The sequence below is a fragment of the Herpailurus yagouaroundi genome, unplaced genomic scaffold (assembly GCF_014898765.1).
Source record: "Herpailurus yagouaroundi ecotype Mexico unplaced genomic scaffold, PumYag 28, whole genome shotgun sequence".
NCBI lineage: Eukaryota > Metazoa > Chordata > Mammalia > Carnivora > Felidae > Herpailurus > Herpailurus yagouaroundi.
Genome location: NW_024412376.1, coordinates 112,472,128 through 112,480,419, shown reverse-complemented (window position 1 = coordinate 112,480,419; position 8,292 = coordinate 112,472,128).

The following is an 8,292-nucleotide window of genomic DNA, read 5'->3' as shown; positions in this document are numbered from 1 at the left end:
AAACACTATGCTAGTTCATAGCCAATATTTAGTCAAAGAAAATACAGCAGAACCAAATAGAAAAAGCTACTTTTGGAGAAGCAGGGTTGTTTTTTTCTTTTAATTTTGCTCTTTTACAAGGGCTAATCTGAAAATCCTATTTTGAAAAATCCAGAAAACCTCTGTAAAGAAACTATGCAAACTTTGAAAAGTGCTTTTTACTACAGTTTACTTACTAAATTTACTCCTTCAGGTGTGTTACTGTTCAAACCTTGATTGAAAGTACTGTTAAAAACACTACCCTCTTGGGGCGCCTGGGTGGCTCAGTCGGTTAAGCATCCGACTTCAGCTCAGGTCACGATCTCACAGTCTGTGAGTCCGAGCCCCGCGTCGGGCTCTGGGCTGATGGCTCAGAGCCTGGAGCCTGCTTCCAATTCTGTGTCTCCTTCTCTCTCTGCCCCTCCCCCATTCATGCTCTGTCTCTCTCTGTCTCAAAAATAAATAAAAACGTTAAAAAATTTTAAAAACAAAAACAAAAACAAAAAAAAACCACTACCCTCTCTATAGCCCTTCACTGGACAATCACAAGATTTATACAGATCTTTAAATTTTTAAATATAAATTTATACTTTTCTGGTGCAGCTCCCATAAGGAAGTGAATATAAGCAATGGATAGCACAAATGAACAAGGACACAAGTATAAAGATACCCTAACTTGTACTACCAGTGTTCCATTTGATTCAGTATATTAATTACACCATGCTCAATGTACTGTTTGGCTTTAAAATTGGTGAATATGGTGCAATGTACAAGATCAGTAATGACATTAAATAATGAATGGACAGAGAAAGAGGACCACATGTGAGTCAGATGATGAAATGTTGTGGTGATGTTAAGTTTATGGGAACTTGAATTGTTTGGTGTGGTCAAGGAGGCAACTGGAAATTTGAAACAGTTTTGAGGTCTAAACTTGGCAGTTATTGCTGTTGTCATGCATCTGAGTTTGCTGTGTATTTATATGTTCCCTCCACTAGATCATGTGGTTTTTAGAGCACAATCCATTAGTCAATATGTATATCCTTATTTATCACAAAACTTGATATTGTCCTTTACAAGAATGTTCTTGATACTTTCCTTTAAAATGGAACTTCATCTATGCTCTTCCCAAAACCATTTTTAACCCCTCCTAGATGTGATGGCACCTTTATAACTGTGCCCTCTGGGCTGTTAGCTGTCTCCATTTATTTGACACTTGGTACAAATTGATAAGAACATGCGCAAATCATCTTGGTTTATATTCTTTGTTTACCAGAAAAAAGGTCTGGAAGGGAAGTCTTTACTTTGTCTTCCCCTGCCTCCTCATGGGGCTATACTTGGCACATTTATGAGTTGTCAAGTAACTATGTGAGTTATGAAAACTATGTGAAACTTGATACTTGGGTTGTAGTGCCCTCTGCTGGAAGAAATGACAGAACATAGGTGTTTTCTTCTGTTCACAAACAAAAAATAATAAGCCCAGATTTCAGAGGTAAAAATTAAAAGCCTATTATTCTTTAAGCAAATATATGTGTGTATGTATAGATATCCTATATAGAAAATAATTCAAAGTAATATATTTAAATACAAGGCTATTTTAGGGAATTAAAGTATAATTCAGTTTATAAAAATTAGATTAACACAAATTTTATTAACACATCCATGGAAAACAAATACATATATACCTGTTTTCTTTTCCCTCTTCTACCCACTTAAGGAAAAAAATTAGCTCTTCAATACTGAGCTTTTTATCATTATACCATGAAGAATCTCTTGCCTATTATCTAAGCCCTCCAGCTCTACTTTTAATCCTTTTTGATCTGAAACTTCAGTGTGAATCTGCCTACTCATCATCATTCTGGTTGACTAACAGAGCACTTTACTGTTTATCTCTAGAAACTATCTATTCTTTGCGTTAGTAGAAATTAGTGCCAGAGGTCTGTTTTAAGGACCTAAGGTTGGCCAATTAAATTCATGCCTCTCCAAACATGCAAGTGCTCTCTCACATTTCTCAGCCCCCTTAAATTTTAAGGGGCTATTTGAGGAGTTCTAATAGTCTAGGACCATTAGTGGATATATTTTCAGTTCTGTTAGCAGATCTATTAGCAGCTCTCTCTTTGCCATGGAGACTGTGGAGGCTACATGTTCACATTCCATAGCCACAGATAAAAGCAACCCAAACTGCTGATCCAGCTGCCTTGAAGAGTCATCTTACTGGCAATAGTCTATGAGTGAGAAATAAATTGTGATGCATTAAGCTGTGCAGATTTAGGTATGTGCTACAACAAGATAATCTAGCCTATCCTAATAAATGAGGCTGTATTCAGTCATGGTGTTTGACAATGTATTTTCTCTGCTTTGGATGCCCTTCCCAAGCACGCCCACCCCTTCATCAAGAAGACTTTCTTGATTTCCTCTTGTTCCCCTTAATGGCTTATCTCAGCTTTGATTGTCCCCATCCCCCTCCTGGGTTAGTTACCTCTTCAACATGCTCCCTTTGTGCATGTATATGGAAGAATGACTCTTGGTATTTTATGCATTGACAGAATTATTCTGTAGTTATTTGTTATATGCACTTCCCTTTAGAAAAATCAGAATAGATCAGTGGTTTTACAAGTTTGGTTTGCATACCCCTGAGGGTCTCTGAGACCCTTTCAAGAGGTCTGTGAAATCAACCAGTAGTGAAAAAGCAATAGTCGTTAAAACTGCTGGCACCTTAGTAAATCAAAGTAGTGGCATCTGACTCTACCAAGAGTCATTGTATCATTGTATTCCTCATTGCCACACATTCACAGGGGAAAAAATCTAATTTCATTTAAGAATTCCCTGGATGAGGGGTGCCTGGGTGGCTCAGTCGGTTGAGTGTCTGATTCTTGATTTCAGCTCAGGTCATGATCTGGCAGTTTGTGATTTCAAGTCCCACATCAGACCCTGTGCTGACAGCTCAGAACCTGGAGCCTGCTTCAGGTTCTGTCTCTGCCCCTCACCCACTCGCACTCTCTCTCTCTCTCTCTCTCAAAAATAAATAAACATTAAAAATTTTTTAAAAAAAGAATTCCCTGGATGAAACAGTAAGAATTATAAACTATAGAATCTTGAGGCTGAGTATGTCTTTGTAATATTCTGAATAACCAAATGAGAAGTATACATAAGCATTTTTGCTGCATATTGAATTAAAATGGCTGTCCTAAATAAAGGTCTTGAACCATTGTATGACTCACATGGTGAACTCACCCCTTTTGTTATGGAACAGCATTGTATTTGAAAAGAATGACTGACAAATTCTGGTTATTTAGAATCAGTATTTGGCAAACATTATCTTGAAAATAAATAAAGGAAATTTGTGCTAAGGAATACAACTGACAGTATTTGTGGCTAATGATAAAATTTGAGATCTAGCATGAAAAGTAAATTTCGATGAATTTATATGTGCCTCTTGATACTTAATGACTTTATGATGGGATCAGTTCTGATGTTAATGAGTATGATTATTTTTTTAAGTTTATTTATTTTGAGGGAGAAAAGGGGCAGAGAGAGAGAATCCCAATATAAACAAAAAGCCTTTAAAAACAGAAGCTCTTTAGGGTTCTCAGTAATTTTGAAGAAGGTAAGGGACCCTAAGAGCTCAGAGTTTGAGAAGCACTGCTATAATCTGGGATCCAGGCTATGGATTTGGCAAAGCCATCATAGTAGGCTAGCTACGTGAGTGCAGGGAAAGAGTTCAAAGCAGTGCCGAGTACCGTCAAGTTCACAGGCCTCATACAACACATTTGTAATAAATCCTTCAATCTCATTTCACAATAAAAGCTGCCTCCAGGGAAATTGGCAGCACCATTCTCACCATTCTCCAACCGAGGTGCAGAAGTGTTCCTCACAACAGCCTGACGGAACTCCCCTAAGCCCACAGCCCCTGGGCTAGGCCACTGCCACCCTCTGCTCCTACACTGATACCCACCCCACAAACTATAGGACCCCTCCACCTGTTTCATCAATTGAGTAGAAAAGCATATAGAGTTTTTCGTTGAAGAGAAATATTAAAAGGCTACTTAGTGCTGTAAAAAGAACTATCTTCGGGTTATTGTTGTCGTTGTTGTTTTCACAGTGTAGTTTCTTTTTTTATTATTATTTTTTTTAATGTTTATTTTTGAGAGACAGAGAGAGACAGAGCATGCGTAGGGTAAGGGCAGAGAGAGAGGGAGACACAGAATCTGAAGCAGGCTCCAAGCTCCGAGTTGTCAGCACAGAGCCTGACATGGGGCTCGAACCCACAGACCATGAGTTCATGACCTGAGCCAAAGTAGGACATTTAACCGACTGAGCCACCCAGGCGCCCCTCTTTTTTTTTTTAAGCTTTTATTTAAATTCCCCAGTTAGTGGGTGGCTCAGTCAGTTAAGCCGCTGACTTCGGCTCAGGTCATGATCTCACAGTTAGTGAGTTTGAGCCCCCCCCTCCCCGGTCGGGCTCTGTGCTGACAGCTCAGAGCCTGGAGCCTGCTTTAGATTCTGTGTCTCCCTCTGTCTCTGCTCCTTCCCCATTTGCACTCTGTCTTTCCCTCTCTGTCTAAAAAATAAACACTAAAAAAAAAAAATTGTAAATTCCCCAGTTAACATAGTGAAAATCAACTGTCTTTTGGAAACTGTGAAGCTAACAGTCTGAACAGGCTCATTTATAACAGAAATTATATAGCCTCATGAAATAGGTACTATTCATTACTCATGTAGGAGAGTTGGGGAAAGGAAAGCAAAAAAAAAAAGAAAAGAAAAGAAAAGAAGGAAAGGAGGGAGGGAGAAAGGAAGGAAGGGAGAGAGGAAGGAGGGAAGGAAGGGAAGGAAGGGAGGGAAGGAAGAAAGAGAAGGGAAGAGAAGGAAAGGAAGGAAAAAAGAAGGAAGGAGAGAATGAAGCAGAAAAGGAAGGGAAGAAAGGAAGGGAGGAAGGAAAGAAAGGGAAGGAAGGGATAAAGGTAGGAGGGAAGGAAAGAGGGAAAGAAGGAGGGAAGGAAGGAAGGAAAGAGGGAAGGAAGGGAGGAGGGAAAGGAAGTAGGGAAGGAAGGAAGCAAGCAATGAAGGAAGAAGGAAGCCCAGCAGAACATGGATGAGAATGGAGGAACCCAGGTTCATCCTTCATAAACACCCTTTTCAGAGGCTACTGAGAGCCCAAGTCTCCTTCTTTCCCAGAAGAATAGCCTTTCCTGAAAGGAACACATGCCACAAATTCAAGTTGTTTCGTGGGTGGTGCTGAGTTTTGTTTTCGATAGGACCCAAAAGGTATCAAGGATCATATATGAATAAACTAACAAATCCAGCAACATACTAGCAGATCTAAGAAGACATGTGGAAAGCCTTGTGGCTGAGAATGAATGATTTTTAAACAAAAAATAGCTAAAACCTGAAAAGACAAGGTTCCATAAAAGGTCCAGTAGAAAAGTAATGGGATCTAGATGCTGGTTTCATAGAAAAATCAGCTGCAACATCTGCTACCACCATCTGAGGACATTGTCAAAGACCTGATGAATGTATAAGGACAAACAAGGAGTGAGGAACAAATATAAAATGGTTAAGCCAATCACAAAAGAGGAAATCGTCAAGCCAGGGATAATCCCATATCACTCTGCAGTGCATTTCCCAGCACCAAGGGAAAAAAAAAAAAAAAAAAAAAGGAATGTTAAGATTATTGACTGGACATTGAATTGCTAGATTTGACAGACACTGATCTCTCTGAGGTTTGATTTCTTCTGATACAAGTGAATGCATATCTAGAATAACCCTTGCAATTAATCATTGTTTTTCTTTTCCTAATCTTGGGATTTTAAAGTATAGAACTTTAACATTCGTAATGTGTCATCTTCTTTGCCATAAACGTTCAACATTTATATTTGAAACATCTGTTTTATTGTGCATTGACTGCATGCATGTTGTTATGCAGATTTAATTACTTTATGTAGAGTATTTAAGGTAAATATGTTTCTGGGGCGCCTGCATGGCCCAGTCAGTTAAGCATCTGACTCTTGATCTCAGTCCAGGTCATAATCTCACAGTTTGTGAGTTTAAGCCCCAGAGCCTGCTTGGAATTCTCTCTCCTTCTCTCTGCCCCTCCCCCATTTGTGCATGCACGTGCAAATGCTGTGTCTCAAAATAAACTTTTTTAAAAAAGATAAATATGTTTCTAATAAAAATGTTTCTGTCTGTGCCAAATTTTGCACTATTCTTAACATAATGATAATATCAAGACTATCAGATAACAAATTTAAAATTTTCATATTATGAGTAAAAGAACCCAATTAGTTCTTTATCTAAAATTACCGGTTTACATACTTAAGCAGAGGACAGAGTACACTCTAAGTTCTAACTTTTTTTTATGGTATACTCTATCATTAAAAAAAAATCCACAAAATTTTCCATCTGTTTTAAATAGCATATGAATGGATATGATGCTAATTGGCAGTACTTGATTTTTTTTAAGCAATAAAATTTTATATATAAAATAGCTACTTCTGCATTGCTACTTCTCACTTCAAAGTTTGTGATTAACAAACATATTCAATAGAAAAGAGAATAGCATATAAGTAATACTTAAAAGTTGAAACAGTTTACCAACTAAGCTCAATAAAGCTCTTTACATTTTGACTTTAAAAAGGTAGGTGCACATTTATTTGTAATAAATTGATTTTTTTAACAGAATATGAAGTTTACTGCCCCACATTAATAAACTCTGGCTCTCATAGGCAGGTGAGAGCCAAGAGGATTCTAAGCCCAAGAGGAAGTACTGGCAAGAGTTCACATTATGAGTTCAGCTATAATGGAAACTGCATCGGAAGGCTCAAAAACGTATAATTAAAAGACAGACAAAAATCTTAGTGGTCATTAGTATCACTCTTTTCCATTTCTAATCCTACCTCCACTTTGAAAACCAAATCTTTGAATCCATTCTGTACCCTCTGGACAGGTAGTTATCCAATCTCTACTTGAATCCTTATTAATCCTTCTGGACAAGGGGTGGATTTATTGCTTTTGCTATTTTTCCTCTTTCTGGGACAGCTTCCAGGAGCAGTTGTTAGAGGCACAGGCACAGCATGTAGGTATGTCTCTTGCTGGAACAGAACTGTTTTTGTCTCCATGCCACTCCAGCCTCAGCCACCCTCAGCTTCCTCCTCAGCCCCCAGCAACAGCTTCTAGAACCATCTTCTTGGCCATTCCATCATCCATTTCTGAGATGCACTAACACCATACTTTGTGTGTGGTTGACTCCTGGTCTTGAGGAACCATGAGCCGCCAGATCATCCAGAATTATTCTTCTAAGGTGGGAGCTGCCATCAGCTGCCTGGTCAACCTGCATCTGTGAGCCTCACCCACCTGCCTCTCTCTGGACCTCTATTCTCATGGCCCATGGCCCCTGGTGACTGTGCCATTTTTTTCTAAGAGTTGGCAGAGAAGTTGGAGGGTGCCTAGTATCTCTTAAAAATGCAAAAACAGGGAGGCAACAAAGCTTTCTTCCTGGAGGTCCAGAAGCCATCCAGAGATAAGTGGGGGGTGAGGGGACAGCCTGCAGGCCATGGAACATGTCTTGGACCTGGAGAAGAGTCTGGCCTAGTCCCCAGTGGATTTGCAAGCCCTGGGCTCTCCTACACATACTCCCAACTCAGTGGCTTCCTAGAGAACCATTTCCTAGGCAGTTAACTGAAGCTCACCCAGAAGATGAGCAACCACCTGACCAAACTTCTCAGGCGGGCAGGCCTCAACCCTGGGTTGGCCGGCCTCATCCACAGGCATGACTGAGAGCTTCTTGCATCTAGTAATGAGGGACCCACCTGTTGCATCCCTGCTGGCCTTCCTGAGCCTCTCCCTGTAGCCTGGAGGTAGCTTTTTAACTACTGTATAGCTTTTTCCCAAGCCAAGGACCAAGTGAAAATAATAACAGAGAAAGAAGAAAAGCCACCTACAAAAGACCTTTTTAAGAATAAAACCAAACAAGAGGCATCTGGGTGGCTCAGTCAGTTAAGCATCTGACTTCAGCCCAGGTCATGATCTAACAGTTCATGAGTTTGAGCCCCACATCAGGCTCTGTGCTGACAGCTTGGAGCCTGGATCCTACTTCAGATTCTGTGTCTCCCTCTCTCTCTGCCCCTCCCCAGCTCGTGCTCACACTCTGTCTCTGTCAACAATAAATAAACTTAAAAAAAATTTTTTTAAAGAATAAAACCAAACCAAACAAAGAAAACCACACACACACACAAAAGAAAGAAAGAAAGAAAGAAAGAAAGAAAGAAAGAAAGAAAGAAA